The 19,570-nt window shown below is 39.8% G+C and overlaps 1 protein-coding gene across 9 annotated transcripts in view; it reads left to right on the top strand.

Annotated features, from left to right (window-relative positions):
• DACH1 (dachshund family transcription factor 1) overlaps nt 1-19,570 on the top strand; it is a 353,685-nt gene that overhangs the window by 804 nt on the left and 333,311 nt on the right. The window lies entirely within an intron of this gene.

The following is a 19,570-nucleotide window of genomic DNA, read 5'->3' as shown; positions in this document are numbered from 1 at the left end:
CCCCCGCTGCCGCCGCCGCCGCCGCCCCCGTCCCACCCCCGCGCGGTGCGGTCCGGGCGAGCGCTGCGCCGCTTCCCGCTGCCCCCTCCCGCGCTGCCCCGGCACCCAGCCGGCCTTCTCCGCAGCCAGCGGCGCTGCTTCTTGGTGGGACGGAGGGACAGAGGGGGGAAGGGGAGGCCCCCTCCCGCTGCGCTTTGCAAGTGTCGCCCTGTCATTGTGCCCTTCCCTGCCCCCCGGGCCGAGGCGTGCCGGGGGTAGGGGTGGCCGCGGGCAGCGCAGCGCGAGAGCGGAGGGCCGGCGGGGGTGGGAAGAGGCCACAAAGTGCTTTCTGACCGAGCCTCCAGCTGAAGTTTATCCTTGGATGTATCTTTAAAGCAGGCAACCCTGGGAAAAAGCCTCCCGAAGGGTGCACGGGAGTGGGCGGGGAGCGGTCCTGATGGGGGGACGGCGACATAGTCACTGGGGTGTCGCGTTAACTGGGATGGGGCCTGGGGCTGCCCGGGCGCCGGGCCCGTTCCGGGGCGACGGAGGCCGCTTGGCCATCAGCTGCTGTCACACATCCGAAGGGGCACGTGCACTTTTTGTGTAGGGCTGTAAGGCAGTTGCCACATGGCGAACGGGGGAGGTGAAGGCAGGGCGGGAAGACGGCGAGGAGGAGGAGGAGGAGGAGGAGGAGGTGGAGGCAGCTTTTCTTTGGGGTAGTGGGGAGAGGTGCCCGGCGGCCGGGCTGGGCTGCTTCCTCGGTGCGGAGGGGTGTGGGGGTGTCGGTCCCCGAGGAGCAGGTGCGAGCAGCTCCAGGCCCCCACCAGCCGAGGAGGAGACGGGGGGCAGCGGGAGCGCGGCAGGAATTTGGCGAGGCTGGATGCTGCTGCCGCGCAGAGTAACGCGGGCGCGGTGGAGGGGACGGCGCCGAGGGCGGGGAGCAGCGCTGCGGCTGCGGACGGTGCGGGGCTATCCCCGCACCCCGCGGGCCGGGGAGAGCGCGGGGGGGAGGCGAGCCCCAAACTTGCCACAGCCGGCGAGGAGTGTCGGGGGGATAGAAGGAGCTGGCAGAAGAGGAAATTCCTGATGCAATAGCCGCCGCCTTTGCAATGGAGGGCGAAAGCGTGGGGCTGTTATCTCTCAATCTGTAGGTTACAGGGCTGAATCTGCTCGATAAGGAGAAGGGATCGCATAACTGCCGTGACCCCGAGATCAGAGCGGTCGGAAGCGCCTCCAGTTCCCGGCGGCTCTCCCCCTGCCTCAGGCGGGGGCGGGGGGCTCGGGCTGTGCCGCGCTGGAGGGGCGGCGGGAACTTCCCACGGAGGAGGTCGTGGACAAAGTCCCGATGCTACTTTCAATACACCCAGACAAACAGACTGGGCTCGTTTCACTTTCCTATTGTCAGATTTCAAGGTGCAGCAACAACCAACACGTGGGGAATTAACCCCACGCGATGCCGTGCTCCTGCCCGTCCCGTCCCCAGTGGTGGGGCGTGTGACATCCCCTCCTCCTTCCCTTCATCCCCCCCCGATTCAGCAGAGGGTGCCTGGCAGTCATTAGCATAGAGCCGGACGAAGCAGAGCACTTACTCTGCGGTAGTAGTTGCTGGATGGATTGTTGAAGTTCCTGAATATTCAGGGCAGCAGGACAAAACAGCCTGGAATAACTTCCAAGCGCTGACATAACTGTAGCTGCTCCGGTAACTCTGCTGTTGTTTCATGTGGAATCAACATGAATATGAATAGCTGCTCGGAGACAATTGTTGGGTTGGGGTTTTTGTGTGTGTGTGTGTGTGTTTGTCCGTGTGGTGTGTGTAACTTGCATAAACTCTGTAAGAGTTCTACGATTTGGTCCTTAAAATAAACTCATGGAAGTTTTACTTTGCCACAGTCATAACCGTGTGAATTTTAATTTGAACGTGTAGAATTAAGAAATACAGAAACTTTCCTTTTTTATCGGGGGTGGTTGGGGGCTTATGGAGACACCAATTCCTGGACTTGGCAGGGTTATAAAAGGGTTTGGCAGCCTGGTTGTAACATGGCTTGATTATGTCAACAGCTCAGAATCGGCTGTGTTTCAGCTGTTCCTGAGGTCTGCTGTGTTATCATCCAGTGTAGTAGAAATTACAGTAGTGGGTTCAGAAGTGAGTAGGATTTGACCCTTAAAAAGCGTAATTGTAGTAGATTTACTTATACATCCATTAAGCAAATAAATTAATGGAAAGGATATACAATAGGTATGCAAAATATATTATTACAGTATAGACGAATAAAGCAAAGTGGGTCAGTGAGTTTTAGTCAAAATGGGAAGATAAATCTGTATTTGCTTTCAGGATTTCCCCTCTAATACCTTTAATTCTTCATTCTTTACAAATTATTTTTAATTATTTCTGACATTACAGCAATTATGCAGAGTATTTTGGTTTACTCAGTTTAGTGATTTAAGCGACCTTTCCTGACTCCCAGTTACTGCATACTTTAGCTGGGTGATGTCTTTTTGTACCCCGGGTGGACACTTTACTGTTGAGATGGAAACTGGAAGAGCCAACTCCATCCTAGCGGCTAAATTGTTGTACTCATCAGATTCAAAAAATTTGAACCAGCATCTTATCACTGTTATATTTGTCTCATAATCAGCTGATGCACTCGAGTACGCTAATCCCTTTTTGGAAAAGCTTCATCAAGGTTAATATGTTATTTAATCAAAAAAGGCATCCAAATAAAGCCATTACTTTGTTGTTCTTTAAATGGATTGAATCGTTAGTTGCCAGTTGCTGTGGACATAATTTGTAATAACTTATTTCGAGACGGAAAAGTTTTAGATGTGTTTCACCAAAATGATACATTTTAACTGTGATATTGCTATTTAAAAAAATCAATAAAACAAAAATCAATAAAACACCAAGGGATTTTCTATTGAATGCTTAATGTGGAGGTCTGTAAAGTGAATTGGTTTCTGTGTTTATTTGTGATACTACTAATAATAACATGATACTAAAGGACCTTTTTCTAAATTAGGCTTGTATATCAGTTCACTGGAAAAATAAGCTTCCGTTATGGAAGATGACTTTTCTTTTCTGGTCATACTGACCTTTGCTTTTATTTTCCTCATAAAAAGCATTGGCTGCCAAACAGAAATCCAGGAAATAGCAAACTGTGCATTTAGCTTACATTCCGATTAAACGGTTTGACATTAATGGGATGCTAGAAAGCCATATGCCAAACAAATAGGGGAAGGATAAAGGCAAAACATGGAAAATATTTAGAGCTACTAGATGCCAATCGAGTCAGGTTTCTTGAATGTGTGGGTGAAAGAGTAGCGAACTGTGCACTGGATGTCACCTGCCTAGGATTAATGACCTGGAAGCTATTGATCTCAGATTGTTTCTGGTCTCTTGTGTTTTGAGCACTTGTTGTGGAATTTTGCCATGCTGTGTCCCTTTCTAGAGTTTTCCCATAGACTTAGGCTGGCTTTGGATCGTGCCCACCCGAGTAAAGGCTAGAAGCGTGTGCTTTCTTCTGACCTCCCTTCTGTGACCCGGGATATGTTAATCTTTTTTGACATTTGAAGATGATTTTGAATGAGTTCACTGACATTCATACTTAAAGTGGGGAATTTTTTGCAGCCTTTGGAAGCTATTTACAATTTTTGGAAAACAACCTAATTGATTTTTAAATGTAAAGGGGAAAGATGCTGAGCATGAAACAATTCTCTTCAAAGCCCATCTTACACGGCAGTTATTCAGTCCCTCTTTCCTGGCTTCTGCTTCTCTCAAATTATGTGGACCTAGCATGTCCTTGTTTACTGAATACTGCACACTTGCATAGCTTTTTTTTTTTTTTTTTCTCTCTGTTTGTATTAATTAAAGGAGTATCTCACTCAGATAGGTTAGTACAGATCATAGATACTTTAAATGAACAGGTCAGCAAGTGCAGCTGGAAGGAATGTCAAATATATAGTACCTGTGGTTTATATTGATGACCTTCCTTCTTGCCACAGATTATTAAAATATAATCAGCAGAAATGTGGAAGGCTTTACAAGCAAAGATGACTTCTGGAAGGCCAGAAGATAAATTGTAGTAACTATGAAGAAGGAGTAAAAGGTTTGGAAGTGGTTTCCTTAGAAATAAACAAAATAAAAGACTCCAGTTGCTCATAATAACAGTACTTTAATATCTATCTTACATTATATATTTAATGGCAAATATTGTAGTTTAAAAGCTGAGATCCTTGGCCTGTACTTACTGCAACAGGACAGAACTATTTATCCCTTTAATCTGATACTTCAGTCGCTGGCAGTAGCAGGGTATCTGATACTTGGAAGGGAACACTTCGCTGGGAACGCTGGCTGCCTGTCGAGAAGTGCTGCCGATGCTGTTCCCGTGCAGGAGAGTGAGGGCCTGTTAGTGATGGGCAAGGGGACATTTTTTCCCTGATTGCTTCACCTAATCTTCCTTAAGGATTCAGTTTGATTACCTCCTCCTTTATCTTACAGATATGAATATTTGTAAAGTTTAGTGTAGTTTTTTTGGTGGTTTGGTTTTTTTTTAAATTAAGAAATCTTTTCTTGGCAGATGTAGTTTATGTAAAAAAACATAGTTTTATTATCAGGTCAGTATCAACTTTACTTACAAGAAAGGGCTATATGGATAGCTTTGTTATTTCCTCAGACCACTGCCATCTCTGTTCAAGTGCGCGGTTCAGTCTCAGGCTTCCAGGCTCTTTCTAGAGCCACAGTCCCCTGCCTGGGGTTGCTGAGCCCCCTGGGCACATGGAGCAAGTGCCCCACAGTGTGTCCCTATGGGCTGTGTTGGGAGGCTGCTGCGCCCACCCAGGGCTTCTTCTCTTCTCCTCCTCAGCATTGTAAACCAAAATGCACTCAAAACACTCTTATTTACAAATTGTCCTCCATGATATTCTGTAATCTGGAGTGGGTTCCGAATATTTGTTGGAAACACTAATCTTGTTTGATCGCCATATAGTATTTCTTCTGTTTTCCCCTGTTCCTAGATCATTCCAGTTGTCTGTGTTTGCCCATCTCTGTGACTGGTCATCTAAAGTGAATTGCATACAAAGCAGAGAATTTTCATGCACTGCATTGAATTTTAATATTTTCCTTTTGAACTACCTAATTGATACATTAAATTGTTACTACAATCCCTGCTGGTCTGGTACGAGTAAATCGCTTTTTCACCATTGCCAGTGTTGCCTAGTCATGGAGGAGCTTTACAAGTTTAGCTGTAAAAATTCATTAATGGCTGTAGGATAGCAGAGAGTAGTTAGAAACTACAGAATTTTATCTAAATTGTATGAGCCAGTGAAACAAGAGTGCAAAACAACCATGATGCCTGTCTGGTTTTAAGCAACAGGACTGGATTTAGATCCTCTTTGTTCTTTTATAAGTTAAATATGTTTTGTTTTAAAAATAACGTTTGGGGCATCTGCTTTGCATTATGAGTTAATTCCATTCATTGTTTTAAAATAGTGATTAACCTTTTGCAAATTATATACTGCACATGAACAGTCATTTTTTCAATAATCTTTAAATGTGCATGCTGTAACAGCGCCATAATGTGGACTGACATAATAGGAATTGACAGTAAATTTTTAGTTGCCTAAATACGTATTTAAACGATAGAGCTGAAGAGTCATCTGCAAAAAGCTATTATGATCCAGAGAGTTAATTCATATATAGATAATTTATCCAGTATGATTTAAGGAAGAATTTTTCTTTTTCCATTAAAATTCAAATTATTTTCAAAAATCCTGATGCATAAACCAAAAATCTTTATATTTGGAATTAAGATATGTCTGTGACTTGAAATAATAAAATCTAGTTTGCTTTGAGGAATAACTTTCTCCTTAACCCACTATGTTCTACTTATTTATGTGATACTGTGCTCAGCCTAGGGCATCTCCTAACAAGTGCTGATGTTTCATTTCACAGGCATTGCAGAATGTTCAACTGTAATCTACAAAATATGGAATCTTAGCATTGAATTTTAATAACTGTGAACTGTTTTAAACTTTTTTGGCTTTTTTTTTTTTAATGGAAGAAAAGGAAAAAAGGTGATTGTATATTTTCCATAGCATTAAGTAGAAAAATACTGTCACTCAATTTCATCAGGGGAGGGATCAGTTTTTGACCATCTAGTTGCATCCCAGTTTGGAATTTTCCACTCTAAGTCACTCATAGTGATTAGCTGGGATAACTCTGAAAATAATGAAAACTTGCTTTCTCCTCCATGAATTTCCATATGTCTCTTTTAGAGATGGCATATTTAACCAAACAGACCCTGAGCAGTTGTTCAGGATACGTCCACCAAAACTGATGAAACTGCTTGCATGAGGAAACTGCTTGCGACTGAGGAAATGGATCACAAAATGTATTTCAGTTCACCTTGCTTTAAACAATATTTTGTGATAATTGCTTTTAAGGTGAACATCCTCCTGTGGCAGGTGGATAAATACACACAATGCAATTTGCAGAATTGAATGGAAAGGTCTTCGAAATCGTAGGTATCAAAACACATTACTAGCTATAGGCAGAAACTTTCTGAAATAATGCAAGCTTTTTTTGGTTAGTGTTCAAGAAATTATGTTTCTGATACAATAAAGTATTCCAAAGTTTTTATAGTGCACTCTTGAGAATACTTGTGTGGGTGACACTTAACATAACTTTCTGTTAATTTATCTGTTTAAAGGTACCCTGTTCACTCCAAAACTAATTTATTTTAGATACTTTCTTTGCATCCCACATAATTTGCGTCTTCATCATGAAGAAGAAAGCTATTTCAGTATGAAAAATAAATATATTTTTTGTTACAAATATTGAACAGTGAGATTTTATGGCCACTGAAAGGCTGAAATTAGCCATAGTCCAGGAACAATGGAGCAGGTGCAATTAAAAGATGGTGCATCTTGCCACACCAACTGGATTTTTTTTTTCCATTAAAATAAGTAGATGTTTTGGTAACGAAATTTTATTTGTTCTTATAATTTATAGAATTAATCTCTGAATTGACCAAATGGCTAAATTATGCCTAAATCCCTTTTGATCTGAAACAAGCTCGGGTTCAAGCAAAGCTTTCAGACTAATTTTCTTATTCACATTTTAATTTTATGTGATACTAAATATACTGAAAAAAGTGCACCTTAGCTGTTAAGACGTATTTTTTTACATTCATTTTGTTCCTTAGATTGTATGACTGAATGAGAGGGCACAGTAGGTGTGCATACAGATTACCTGACTGACAAAATAACAGGAGTTACATACTGGAGTTGGATGGGGAGAAGGAGAAGAATGGGAGTACGTGGGACTGCTGCACATGCTTTAGCATAATTGACAGCTGAAATATACTTGTAATGTTACGATGCCATGATTGAAGTTCATAACTCTGAATGTTCCTGTTAGAGCACTTGTTAACCATGCTGTACTGAGAACAGGTAATAGGTATTTTACATTTGGAGTGGAAGTTGTTGTTTGGGACATGTCTCTCAGCATATGCTTGTATTTACAAACTGTTGTACGATAGAAACTATTTTTGAATTTTACATCTGGGAAATGTTTTGCTTTTTCATTTTATGTGAAACGATTGTAAGGAATCAAAAAGAAAGCAGTTATATAAAGCAAAATATAAAGGAAACAGGTAATATGTTGTATTACGATTTAATAACATCTTTTGTAACCTTGATTTCATGTTGTTCTCATACTTAGTAATGACTTTTTTTTTTTTTAAGAGCTGGATCATGACTTTATATATGGGACACAAAAAACCCCACTTTTGGTATTATATATTGTATTTTTAAGAGAAGTACAAACAGTGTGGTGCAGTTTTGTACAGTTTGTACAGTTTTGTACAGTTTGTACAGTTTTGTGATAAATCTAGTCAGGGCTTATTAATAGTTTGAGCATTCCTTAAAAAAAAAAACATTACTAAAGCTATTATTTTTGAATTATTCTTTTTCCAAATGTGGTCAAAATATAAACTTAATACTTTAATTGGTTTTATATAATGTTTTAAGGGATGCCAATGTTATCTGTCTTTGTGAAGCATGTAATTTGTTTCCAGTCTCTTGACCTGCTGTAAAAACCTTTATTTGTGGGACAAGGTCACCTGTAGGACTTAGTTATTTACATTAAAACAACATTGCTGTGGTTTTAAACCATATGTGTAACTTTAAGAATACAGATACTACTGCTGCTTTCAATAGCTTATATGTATCTTTTAAATCAAGCATATGCAAAATATATTTGGAAGTGCTATAAAAGAATCAGTTGACATCTTAGGTAGGAAACTGGATTGCTGTATACTTTCTTGCATTAGCAGGAACAGTTTGAAAGCATTGGAAAAATGCTTGAGATTTAGTGTCTTGTGAATTAATGCTTGTTGCATAAAATGGATTCATGATGCATTTTTTAATGCATCATGCATTAATGCAGTCTTAGTGTTTTTGTGAGCATTCTTTCATATTAATTAATTTCAGGAAATCAATCAACATGTTTGCAGGAATGAGTATCAGAATTTGGAATAACCTGTGGCTTCATACCCTCTGCTGGGATTTTTTGTATTCATTTTTGTAGTACGGATGCAGCCCATCCCTTTTTGAAGGGAATACATGCTCCCAAAATATGTGCCATGGTTGTCACTTTTCACATTTTAGTGCTGATTCTCACTGGTAGTTTGCTGGGAAGGAAGTGAAACTATTTTTCAATTATCTTCTGTTTCCTTAACAGTAATTTACTGCATGGGGGGAAGAAAACACCTCAGGTGGTATTAAATATATAATAAGGACTAATACCAGTGAAAAGTCATATGTTCTCTTTTTTTTTTTTTTTTTTTTTTTAATACATTTACCTCTTACCTTGTTAGGCAAGAGGTAACATAGGTGACATATAGGATTTTTGTTATTTCTCTGTGTCTGTATCTACCAGTAAAGCCTAATTTCATGATTCTGGTGTAAGTTACGCTGCCTATTTTTCTAATACAAAGCTTGGTTTTGGTTTTGGTTTTGGTTTTGGTTTTGGTTTGTTATGGATTTTTTTAAGCTGATAGTCATAGTTTTTAATGGGCCAGGTTAAAAAAATAAATATTAAATGGTAATAAAATACTTTTTCTTACATTACTGGGCATTATAGATGGTTTGTGATTCTACTCATTCCCTTTGCAATGAATTTGCTGCTGAAATATGATGTTAAAATTGACAGTAACAGAAAAAGAAGCTCCTGCCGCAATAATTTTACAATTTAACATATAGCTGTGTATAAAATACAGTTTTGAGAAACTGTGAGAAAAATGTATTAGAAATACTAATTTACCAGCATGTAGCTGTTTCAGGAGTGTGCAGGCAAATCATGTAAGAAAGGAGACATAGCATTTCCTGGGGAGGGCATCAGTGAGGTTTTTAGTCAACATGTTTGGGGATAGCCACAGCTGTTGGGTTGGCTTGAGGCCACCTCAAGGTACAACAGGTGGGAAATTGCTAAGAATTAATAAACTTTCAACAAATTTTATTGTTTGGAGCTTCTGTGGCAGCATCTCGATAGAGTGGCAGAAGGAGTGGATTTATATTTAGAAGGAGCAGCCACCGCCATAGTTTGTGCATGTCAGATTTACACACTGAGAAGTTTGCTCAAACAACCTGAATTTCTTTGTTATCCTTCCTTTGCTCTTTGACTCTCTTTGGCTGACCCAGAAGATGTGTGGTTCCACACAGAGGGATTTGTTGCTCAGCTGAGTGGTCAGACTCAACCCACAATCATTCTGGCCTCATTGCAATAGAAGTCAGACTCCAGGACACAGTGGATGTGGTGTTAAACAGAATAATTTCAGGTTGTTGCTGAAGGAGCTTCTTCCATCGCCTTCAACTTTCTGATGCTGAGCCTGTGCTGTTGTGGGTCTGCCAAGCAGAGGTTTCATCTTTTCTGGTGACCCCTTCTGTGATTTTGTCCCATTGAATCTTATTTTACGTGCCTTAAATTAGAACAATACAGTGATATCATGAGAAGTAATAAAATAATCGTTATGAAATGCATGTATTCAGGAATATTCTGAAGTATGACTGCATGAGTAGAACTTTCTCCATTTAAGAAACGAAGAATGTCCGTAGTTAAAACTGCTGGCATTGTTATGTGGTAAGTTTGTCTGCTCTTTGGTGTGCCAGCTGGTGAGAGAAAAAGAATTTTCTTTAGAGGTGAAAAATGCAGAGCCAACTAGTTCTAAATACTGTTCTGTGAAGTTGTGTTTCACCCCTGCAAGTAGTTTTCTTGTGGAAGGTGTGCTCTGAACAGGATGGGTCTGTCTTTTCAGCTTGACTAATCGCTTCCTTTCAGAAATCCAGAACGCATGCAGATTTGAACTTGTAGCCAGGAAAAAGTGCTGCCATGCTTCAAATTGCCAAAGGACCTCCGGGGACAGAAACTTGACCTGGTTTTATGAAACCATAGAATTACATTTATACAAGTTACCCCATGGGAAAAGAATGAACTGATCCCAATTCATTTCTAAATTCTGGGGCCTTACGGGTCACATTTGAATTTTCTCCTACACCTGTTTTTCTACTAAATCTTTCTGAGGATGTTTTCAGAAACTTACTTTACATTATGTATGGGTCAATTGCCTAATATTTAACAGTTCACTATTCTAATTCTTTAAAATGTCTAATGGTTTCTCAATATAATTAAGCTGCAAAAAGTTTAAATTATAGAATTTGTTTGGTATTGACTAAATCCTCAAGCCGTGAACTCTCCTCTTGGTTTAGTAACTCAGGCTTTGTTTTCCTGCGTGTGAAAAAGAGGAGGCAGTGACTGTAGTCAGTACATGTTGTGTGGGCTATAGAGAAGAGAGCAATTCTGCAGATTTTGGGCTACTCACCTGGAACGTGAGACACTGTGGCTCAAGGTTCAAAAGGGATTACTCAATGAGACAGTTCACAAGAAGGCTCCCAAGACTCCATTCTTCCTTTCTCCTTCCCTTAGTTGGACTAAAAACTCGGGATTTGGGAAATCGTGGTTCGTCTTGCCTCGTCTTGGAATCAATTGAAATAATGAGTAATAATAATGCTCCCATGGCATTCCTCCTTCAGTACTTTGGTTTGAGCTGGGTGCCTAAATACTCCAGGATGAGTGCTTACTTCTCTCTGGTGAGGTGGTGTAGTGTTTATACTGTCCAAGTGTTCCTGCTGGTGTATTGCCAGGTTGGACTATGCGAGCTATGTTGAAATAGTGGGCCCTAAGGACATGGTAGGGTTTCTTAGTTCAAACACTTAGAGGGTTACATTAAAATTAGAATTAGCTTGCATTTTGATTTATTTAACAAACTAAGTGAGTGTTCTGTTCAGCTTAAGTTTGCCTCAGCAATTACTATCCCACAGAGGCTCTTCAAACCTTCCAGGCTTTGCTTTCACCTTATTTTCTTATTCTCAGTCAGTCTTTCCAATCCTTGAAATATATTTTCAGTGCTGAAATTGGCATTAACTGCCTGCATAAGTCTATCTGTTTCTAGTGAATGGATGACAAATTTGGGTACTACTAATCTAGTACAGATGCTTTTGTCTTTAATGCCATTTTAGCATTCCAATTGACTGAACAGTTCAGCTGATGATCCCTGGCTGTAGGCTTTCAGTTTGTCAGTGTGAATGTGGCAGAGGGAGCTAGTTATGAGTTTGTAGTCCCTTTTTTTGGCTTGGGCAAATGGGATTGGTAGGTGAGAAATGGATATAAGGGTGTTAGCAAGACAAGTAAGAAGATGCTTATTTACTCTGGTTGTTCATTTTTCATACCATTGAATTTTTCTGTGCAGTTTGGGTTGAGCCATTCATGACGTTGCCAGTCTGGATAATCAAACTGTTTCATGAGGTATCATTGTAGGGACCTTATCAAAGGCTTGCTCTTGTTTTGACTGGCAAAATGAAAGGTAGGTCTTCTCGTGATTACTTATGGTGATTACTTATCACCATTATGCATTTATTATAAATGTGTACATCATGTCCCATCAACAGGTTTGACTGCTGTGTTGTGCTGATACCCTAAGTGGGTAGAGTGGGGGATATTTTTTTCCAAGACACAGCAAATGGTTTTGTTCCCACACGACTTTTAATGGAAGGTAGAGAGGTCCAGTTACAATTAGAGGCTTAAAGAGTTTTCTTATTTGCTTGACTTTTTCTTTGTAGTTCTGTTGTTTTTAAGTTGTGTAGAAGATTTTTTAAAATTTTACTGTATCCAGAGGAAGTTTAGATCAGACTAGTCTAAGGCTTTTGACCTATCAATAAAATGTTTTGGCTGCTTTCTGATTTTGGTAGTAAATGAGGGAAATTAAATTAAATTTAAGATCACCTATAGGTGGCAATAAATTCTTCATCGTGATTGAAATGTTTGTCTTAAATGCTCTTTGCATCTAAACTAGAGAGAAAAAAAATCTCTTTGTTATCTTTTTTGATCATAGAACAACAACTCGGAATGAAGGAACAAATTCTGATCTTTGAAAATTCAAACTCTTCCTTTCTCTTTCCTCTTCTCCTGGTTACTTTCTTCTCCTCACACACCTGTCTGAATTTTGAAAAAAAAGAAGATGAAAATTTACAATTCTTCATGGAAACTGTATTTTATGAGGCACTGTGAAAACTTCAGATACAGAGGATGCTTAGTGGGAGCAGTTGCTAACCCTAGCAGTAGCAGTAGGGACAGGAGCCCTGAGGCTATGGGGCTGGGAACATGCTGAAGAGTAGCGTGGTGAAGAGGCAGAAGTGAAAGGCTGGTTGACAGCATGTTAAAGCAAATTTATCCGGTGTTGCTGTCACATGCGGCCTTATGAGTTTACATATGTATGATCAAATTTTCAGTCTTTGGATCACAACTGTGTCCTTTCTCTTCGCTAAGTAGGGCTATGTTTAGAGTAGTGCCTGGGAAAGCAAGCAAGAGGAAATAAGCTTTACCGTAGATTTTGATGTTGGGTGAGATTCTTGTGGCAGATACGTTAAATGGGAATGAAAAAAATTGGTTTTTTGGTAATTCACTTAATCTGAAAATTCTTACCTATGCTTTGTATGGTTGTAAGTTTATTTCAGAAGTATACTGCTGTAATTCCTGTTTCTTCCTATTTTTCCATAGCCCATGAGCAGCAATGAATGTAGTCACTATGCTATTGGGCTGTATATAGAGGTCTTAATCTTGCAAGCAGGAAGCTTTGGTTTGTGTAAGGGGTCCTGTTGCCTATAGCGTCTCAGTTGGATGGTTTAAAGTAATAAAATTCTGCAGTTCCTTAAATATATCAGTATTGCTACTCAGCGTAGCTAGCAGAGTTTTCATAAGCTGGAATTTCACAGACAGTGGCAACCAAGTGTGGGAGCGATCAAAGAACATTATTTGTAATCAAAATGTGAGTTAGGTGTTATAAAACAACTGGTGGGTGCTTGTGTGCATGTGAAATTTGCTTACACGAATAATCCCATTGATTTAAATGAGGGCATTCAAGTGACGAAAACAGGTTCAACGTGAGAATGTTTAGAAGACGGTGACCTTAGAAGCGAACAGTCGTCTTTGGAAGTATTCAAAGGGGGGTTATTAAAACTTAAAGCTGAGAGTTGGCGTTTGAAGGCAAAAGCAGCTCGAGAGGTGTTCAGGAAGCTCACCTGCTAGATAATAATGCGTTTTAATGATGCTGGTTAACTCTGCATCAACTTTCTCATACTCTTTTTTGGGGGGTATGGGGGAAGGGATGGGAAGGAGGGTGAGAGAGGGACGGTGACAGCAAGGCTGTTTGTTTTTCTCGAAAGTTGTTTGTGATTTCAGGTACTCATGGGAAATCTCTTGATCAGATTCACATCTGTTCCTGTCAAAGTGGGTGCTAAGATACCGGTCACCCAGCAACCATGTCCAAGAGGGAATTGGGCCGATAATAACTTCAAAAAGGAATGACAGATGCTAGATTAGGATGAAAGACAAAACGCATGAAAAATGAGCTTGTTAGAATAAAAAAATTGTTCAAGCACCTTCATGCAAATTAAATGAATATTGAACATTTGCATGCAGTAATTTCTACTTTTTCTGTTGATTGAGAAGAAATAAAGATGGTACATATAAAAACATAAATGTAATTTTTTTTTTTTGCACCAATTAACATACAAAGCAGTATCTTTCTTCTAAAAATGAGATTAGCCACCTGGGTGCTTGGCTGTATCCCACATATGTCACAACATTTTTGTAATGTGTATGCTTCTGTTGAAGAAACCTTATCTAATTCTTTGTAGCAAAACAAACAAGGAAGAAACCTTATATTAATTTTAAAATACTTTCGGTTAGCATCGTTCTATTTTTTTCAGCTGTGGTTTTCAGAGCTGAATTATTTCCTGCTGTCCTTGAATTCAATCGGTATAATGTGCATTAATAAAAGATCACATAAGATGAGTTCAGACCAAATGCTAAGGTTTCCTATTGACTGGTCAAACAATACATATTTTAAAACACCATGTCTGTCGGGGTAACGTGAAGAAGAAATAGTCACTTTCCATGCCTATGCATTAAGATAATTTAAATAATCTAGCAGTTTTATTATTGAAATGTTCATATAACAATCAGAATTTGGAAAAGAATGATAAAATGTTCTGATTGAGAAAGGACTCTGTGTCTTGGTTTAGCAGTGTCTAATGTGGTCACGTACAGAAATTGATTTTCTTCAGAAATTAATTAATTTTTCATATCGCCCTAAGCTGCAGTTAAAAAGAGTGCATACTTGTCTGTTTTTTCCAGAAATATTGCCTAATCATATTAATACCATTGCCCCAAGGATGAAAAGATAATTGTACAAATGCATTTGGAAATATGTATCACTGAGTATTTATGATTAAATTATGCAAATGACCCAGCTCTCATCCTTTCCAGACCCAGATTGTCTAATTAGGATTGATATGCTGAATAGATGTTCCAGAATTTGAATACAAGCATGTCCAAAGAGCAGAAAATTGGAAATGACAAGGCTGAAATGCTAAGAAAAGTGTCTTTCCCTTTTATACTTTACTAATGTGGTGCTAGCAGTTGCAGTTTTTCCTTTGGCTATATTATGTGACTCATGTGTCCTACAAGAAATAAGTCAGGAAAGAAAAATCAACTTTCATAAATAGCTTTACTTTGCTCTGGACTTACTTTCCTTTAAAAGTCTGCTAGCAGTTCCTCTCCCCTTTAAAGCTTTGTATCCTTCATGTTAAAATAATGATGTATTCCACATAAATTACTTCTTAATTTGGAACACTGTTGTTTGTAGCTTGTCTCCAGCTGCCAGCTGCCAGTGCTAGATACTTAGCTCGTCAGCTTCTCATATATTCAGATGAGATTTACACACCTAACATTTTTAAGTTTGGTGGGTTTTTTTGGGGGGGGGCTGTTCTTATTTTATTTGAATTCACAATTCCTTATTGTAACTACCTCTTTTTTTTTTTAATTTTAAAGAGGGGAATTGATATCTCATTAAGCTTGTTTGTAGACATTCTGAGTTGGAATAATAACTATCAGCAGTCTGCAGCCTTTAAATCCTTCTTCTTTAGTGGACTGTTTGTTCATTTATCTCTTGGGAAGCTGGGAGAAGAGCCTGGTGAGGAGCAAGGAGGAGTAGTGAACTGTCAGTACTTCAGCCATTGTTAGCAGCAGGAGTCGCTCCCTCTGAACTCTGTTGGCTCCTGCTACCCATCTGCGGGATGATGGATTGCTATGTTTAATACATTTCAGCTTTTGTCTGTCATAGTGTGGATAGACAGCGCTATCAATTATTTCAGCAGTGATTAGAGCGCTGGTTGTACCCACTGCTATTGGGCAGCACCTCCCAGGAATGTCTGATGTAGGAACTCCTTGGTACTCTCCCCATGCAGATGACTTGCTCGGCTAACTTGAGGTGGTTTTAAACACCTACTAAAGACTGCTGGGAATTGCTAAATCCTCACAGCCGCCCTGCAACAAAATTCAGACTCCTCTAAAAATAATCTGGTACCAACCTAACCCAGACAAAAATGTCTTGTGCTTTCCATAGGAGGGGATGAGAGCAGGGGTGAATTTGGGGGTGTGATGTCAGCAGCCCATCTGTAGTTAAGTGTGTGGCTACTGGTGATATGGGCGGGGTGCAGGGACTGTGTTGAAGCAATGAGACACGACATGACATGTGTCATACGAGGATTTGCTAAGCCCTGGGTGCTTTGTGATTCACGAGTCCACAGGCTGAATGATTTCAGCCACCAGAGAAGTCGCTGTACACCAGCACAACATATGCCCTGGAGTATCTTCTAATAATTATAAAATGTTGCAGTAGACATATAAATTGGAAAAAAAGAAGATAATCGTGTTAATGGACATTACTTTAGACAAGTGGATGTATATTGTTTTCATTATTATCATGTTAATTTTCCACTCTTAGAAAAAAGTATTATTCAAAATCTTGCGTGAAAGAGTATTGTATTAGAAACAAAAATATAACTGTGCAAACTAAAGCGTATAATACTAGCTTTAAAAGATGCTTGACCCAGTTTTCTTGATTTGGACCATTGCCCACCATGACAAGCCAGGCTGAGGATAACTTTCACTTCATTTTGAACTGAGGGAGGAAGGGAAGTTAAATCAGAAGATATTAATCATCCTTGATTTAGCTTTCTTAGTAGAGAATTTAATTTACAGAACCAGAAGAAAGAGTAACTACTAAAAATTACCATTCGGAAAAGTGGCTACCAGGCTTAAATGTGCTTTCTTTACCCCTGTTTCACTCTATATTCACTTGACTGTGGCACTGTTTGCTTTTAAAAAATTTCTTTCCTTTTGGTTATACCAGAGTTCAACTTCTGCAGCTCTGCTTATAGGCAGTAGTTTGCAATTTGTCTATTGTGCTTGCTGGAAATCTGAGCTCCACAGCACAGTCGTGGGATGCCATTTTTTATTCCATTTTAAGATGATCCAGTCAGTGGCAATGCTCACAGGGAGGAGTGTTCATGATAATTAAAAGCTGGAGTTTACCTTTAAAAAAAAATTGGCAATTTGCCCAGGAGAAAATTCTGTCTTCAGTCACCATTTTTAATCTACTCGGCTGTTGGGAGTTATCTTCACTTGAAGAGTTGTCTGGTTTTAAAAGTTGTCTGGATGTTGAAATAGTTTCTTTGACATTGTTCCTAAGTGCTCACTTGCCATATATGATGATCAGAGGATCTGAGGGCTACGTGGAAAAGAGTATCAGTAATAAGGTGGGAATAATCTTGACATGTACAGCTGGCAGCTTTTCTCAGTTTAGTCTCCCTTCCTTACCAATGCGTGGCAGTGAAACAAGAAAACTTGAATATACTTTACAAATTCAGGAGACATTTAGAGAAATTATTATGTGTTTATAAATAAACAGATTTATACATGAGCAAGTTTAACATATTAAACTTTTACTGATTTTTTTTTTTCTCCTTTGAAATAAATGGCATTTGGTTAGGGGGGGTTGTTCTTTACAGAGATCAGTATCTGGAGCATTCATACAGAGAGGAAATAATGGCAACTTGAAAGTTGATGAAAAGCAAGTATTAAATAAATCCATATATTAGTTGGTGATGTGTTAATAAATGTATCACATAAATATGATAGATAAAAGAATCAGATAAATGGTTCCTTAAGCAGATAAAAGGTTTCTGTTGTTTATATTCCTTCTGTAGAGGTAAGGCTGTGATTTACAGCCTTTTTTGATAGCAGGACTTGTTTAGATAATTTTGTCTTTCTTCTGTTTCCTCCAGGCACCCTGATCGCACTCCTGTACAGCCGTGTGTGACCATTTTCAGCACAGGATCAGGTCTAGGTTGAAAATGCTGTCTCCCCCCTCCTTCCTCTCTCCCCTTCATTATTATTTTTATTAATCCTCATCTGTTTTGGGAAAACAGATCACCCTGTGCTTTCATCAGCAGTTGTGTTGCTACAAGTGATCGGGCAATGGGGAAAAAAAATGAATGATGGGTGTGAGGAAGGGTGGGGGAAACCTAGCTTCAATTTCATGTATTGTCGTTCTGTCTGCCATGAAATTTTCCTGAATCCAAACGGCAGTGCCCTGAGCCTAGCCTGGAAAATGTACTGTGGATTACACAGCGGTTTTAATGCTGTATTTAAAAGGAGGACACAGGGAGGGGGGGTGAGCTGCAATTAAGGGAGGAGTAAAATCTATGAAAGAAAAATGTATGAAGGCAGAGGAAGCCACTTTCCTCTCTCTCTTGGAAATCTGCTTTACTAAATCTTGGCAAGCTGTCCTACTGTGTATTGCAAAACAAATGGGGTGGGTGTCTGAGGTAGAGCATTGATTTCCCTCTGGCGTTGTTCTGGTGGCAGAGAAAGGTGAGACACGGGCGTGCCCCATACTCCATGCCCTGCATATCTTGGCTTGTTTGGAGAGAGAAGCTCACTTGTTACAGAGCATCCTCTACTCTCTGGAAGGTGCTGCACAATGGAAGGTCTCTGGAACTTGGGTTGAGCCCAAATCTCTACTGCTGGAGTGAAAACCCTAAATTATTATCTTTTTTGAGTAGAATTGTACCAGTCACGGCTCTTGCTTTTTTGGGAACTAATTTTTTCCCGTTAGTGACCCAACATTAGCATAGAATGCATCTCCTATAGCTATGCAGGATCAGACAGTGTAACTAAGGCCTTTGGATTCTGATACAGTATTAAATTACTGACTGCTGTTCTACTGTGAGGACCTAGTTCACAATACTCCTGCCAAATATTAACGATGATGGAAATATTCTACTGTCTAAGAAGACTTAGCCGATGTAGCATTTTCCGCAAGCTATGTCAATAAAATTTTATTACTTGCGCTTCTTCTTCTAGCTGTTTTAAACACCAGTTGGTTTCTTGAGTGGCTTTTTGCAGATGTGGTGGAAGCACATCTGAAACGACAAGATCCTTGTCTACCCAGAAACAGTGGGAAATTCAAGATTTCCCTGAGTAGGCATGGTTTTAGGAAAACTTCACTGTTCACAATGGTCTGACTTCACTGTAAAGTAGGTTCCACTGTGCTAATCCTCTTGGAATGCAGCAATTATCACCTACCGTATAGGTGTTAAGTGCTGAATTTCAAAGGGATTATCACTTTCCTCCTTATGTGGCTAAGCTAGAAGAGAAAAGTTGTTAGTGCTTCTAAAGGGGAGGGAAGAGGGGAAGAAAAGAAATCTCTCTTGTTTTCTTTCAGTGGTTGCCTTCAGTCTGGCTAAAGCAGAGCAAGCTGGGTTTTGCTACAGCTAGTTACTTTGAGTCCAATCTTAAAGAATTATAAAGGCATTTGTTTCCTCCTCCCTGCTCCTTTCCTCCCCTGCCCCCCCCCCAAAGTACCCTTCTTTTGTGGAAAGAGGCAATGACAACAGCCGTTCAGAACAAAAGACCAAAAGCTTGTAGGTGGACAAAATTACATAGGAAAACTAAAGTTCTCTGTATCCTTACACTGATGATGAAAACATCTGGAAACTTTTGTCAAATTTACTTGACAGCAGTCTGTAGAAGTTGGTATCTTTAAAGTCTAAAGAGGTACTTGATGGCTTTATTGGTGTTGCAGACAGAGTGCTGGAAAATTATCTGAAGACTATTTTTGTGCATGTGCTC

Source organism: Motacilla alba, chromosome 1 (assembly GCF_015832195.1).
Source record: "Motacilla alba alba isolate MOTALB_02 chromosome 1, Motacilla_alba_V1.0_pri, whole genome shotgun sequence".
NCBI lineage: Eukaryota > Metazoa > Chordata > Aves > Passeriformes > Motacillidae > Motacilla > Motacilla alba.
This window is presented reverse-complemented; position numbering and strand designations above follow the sequence as displayed.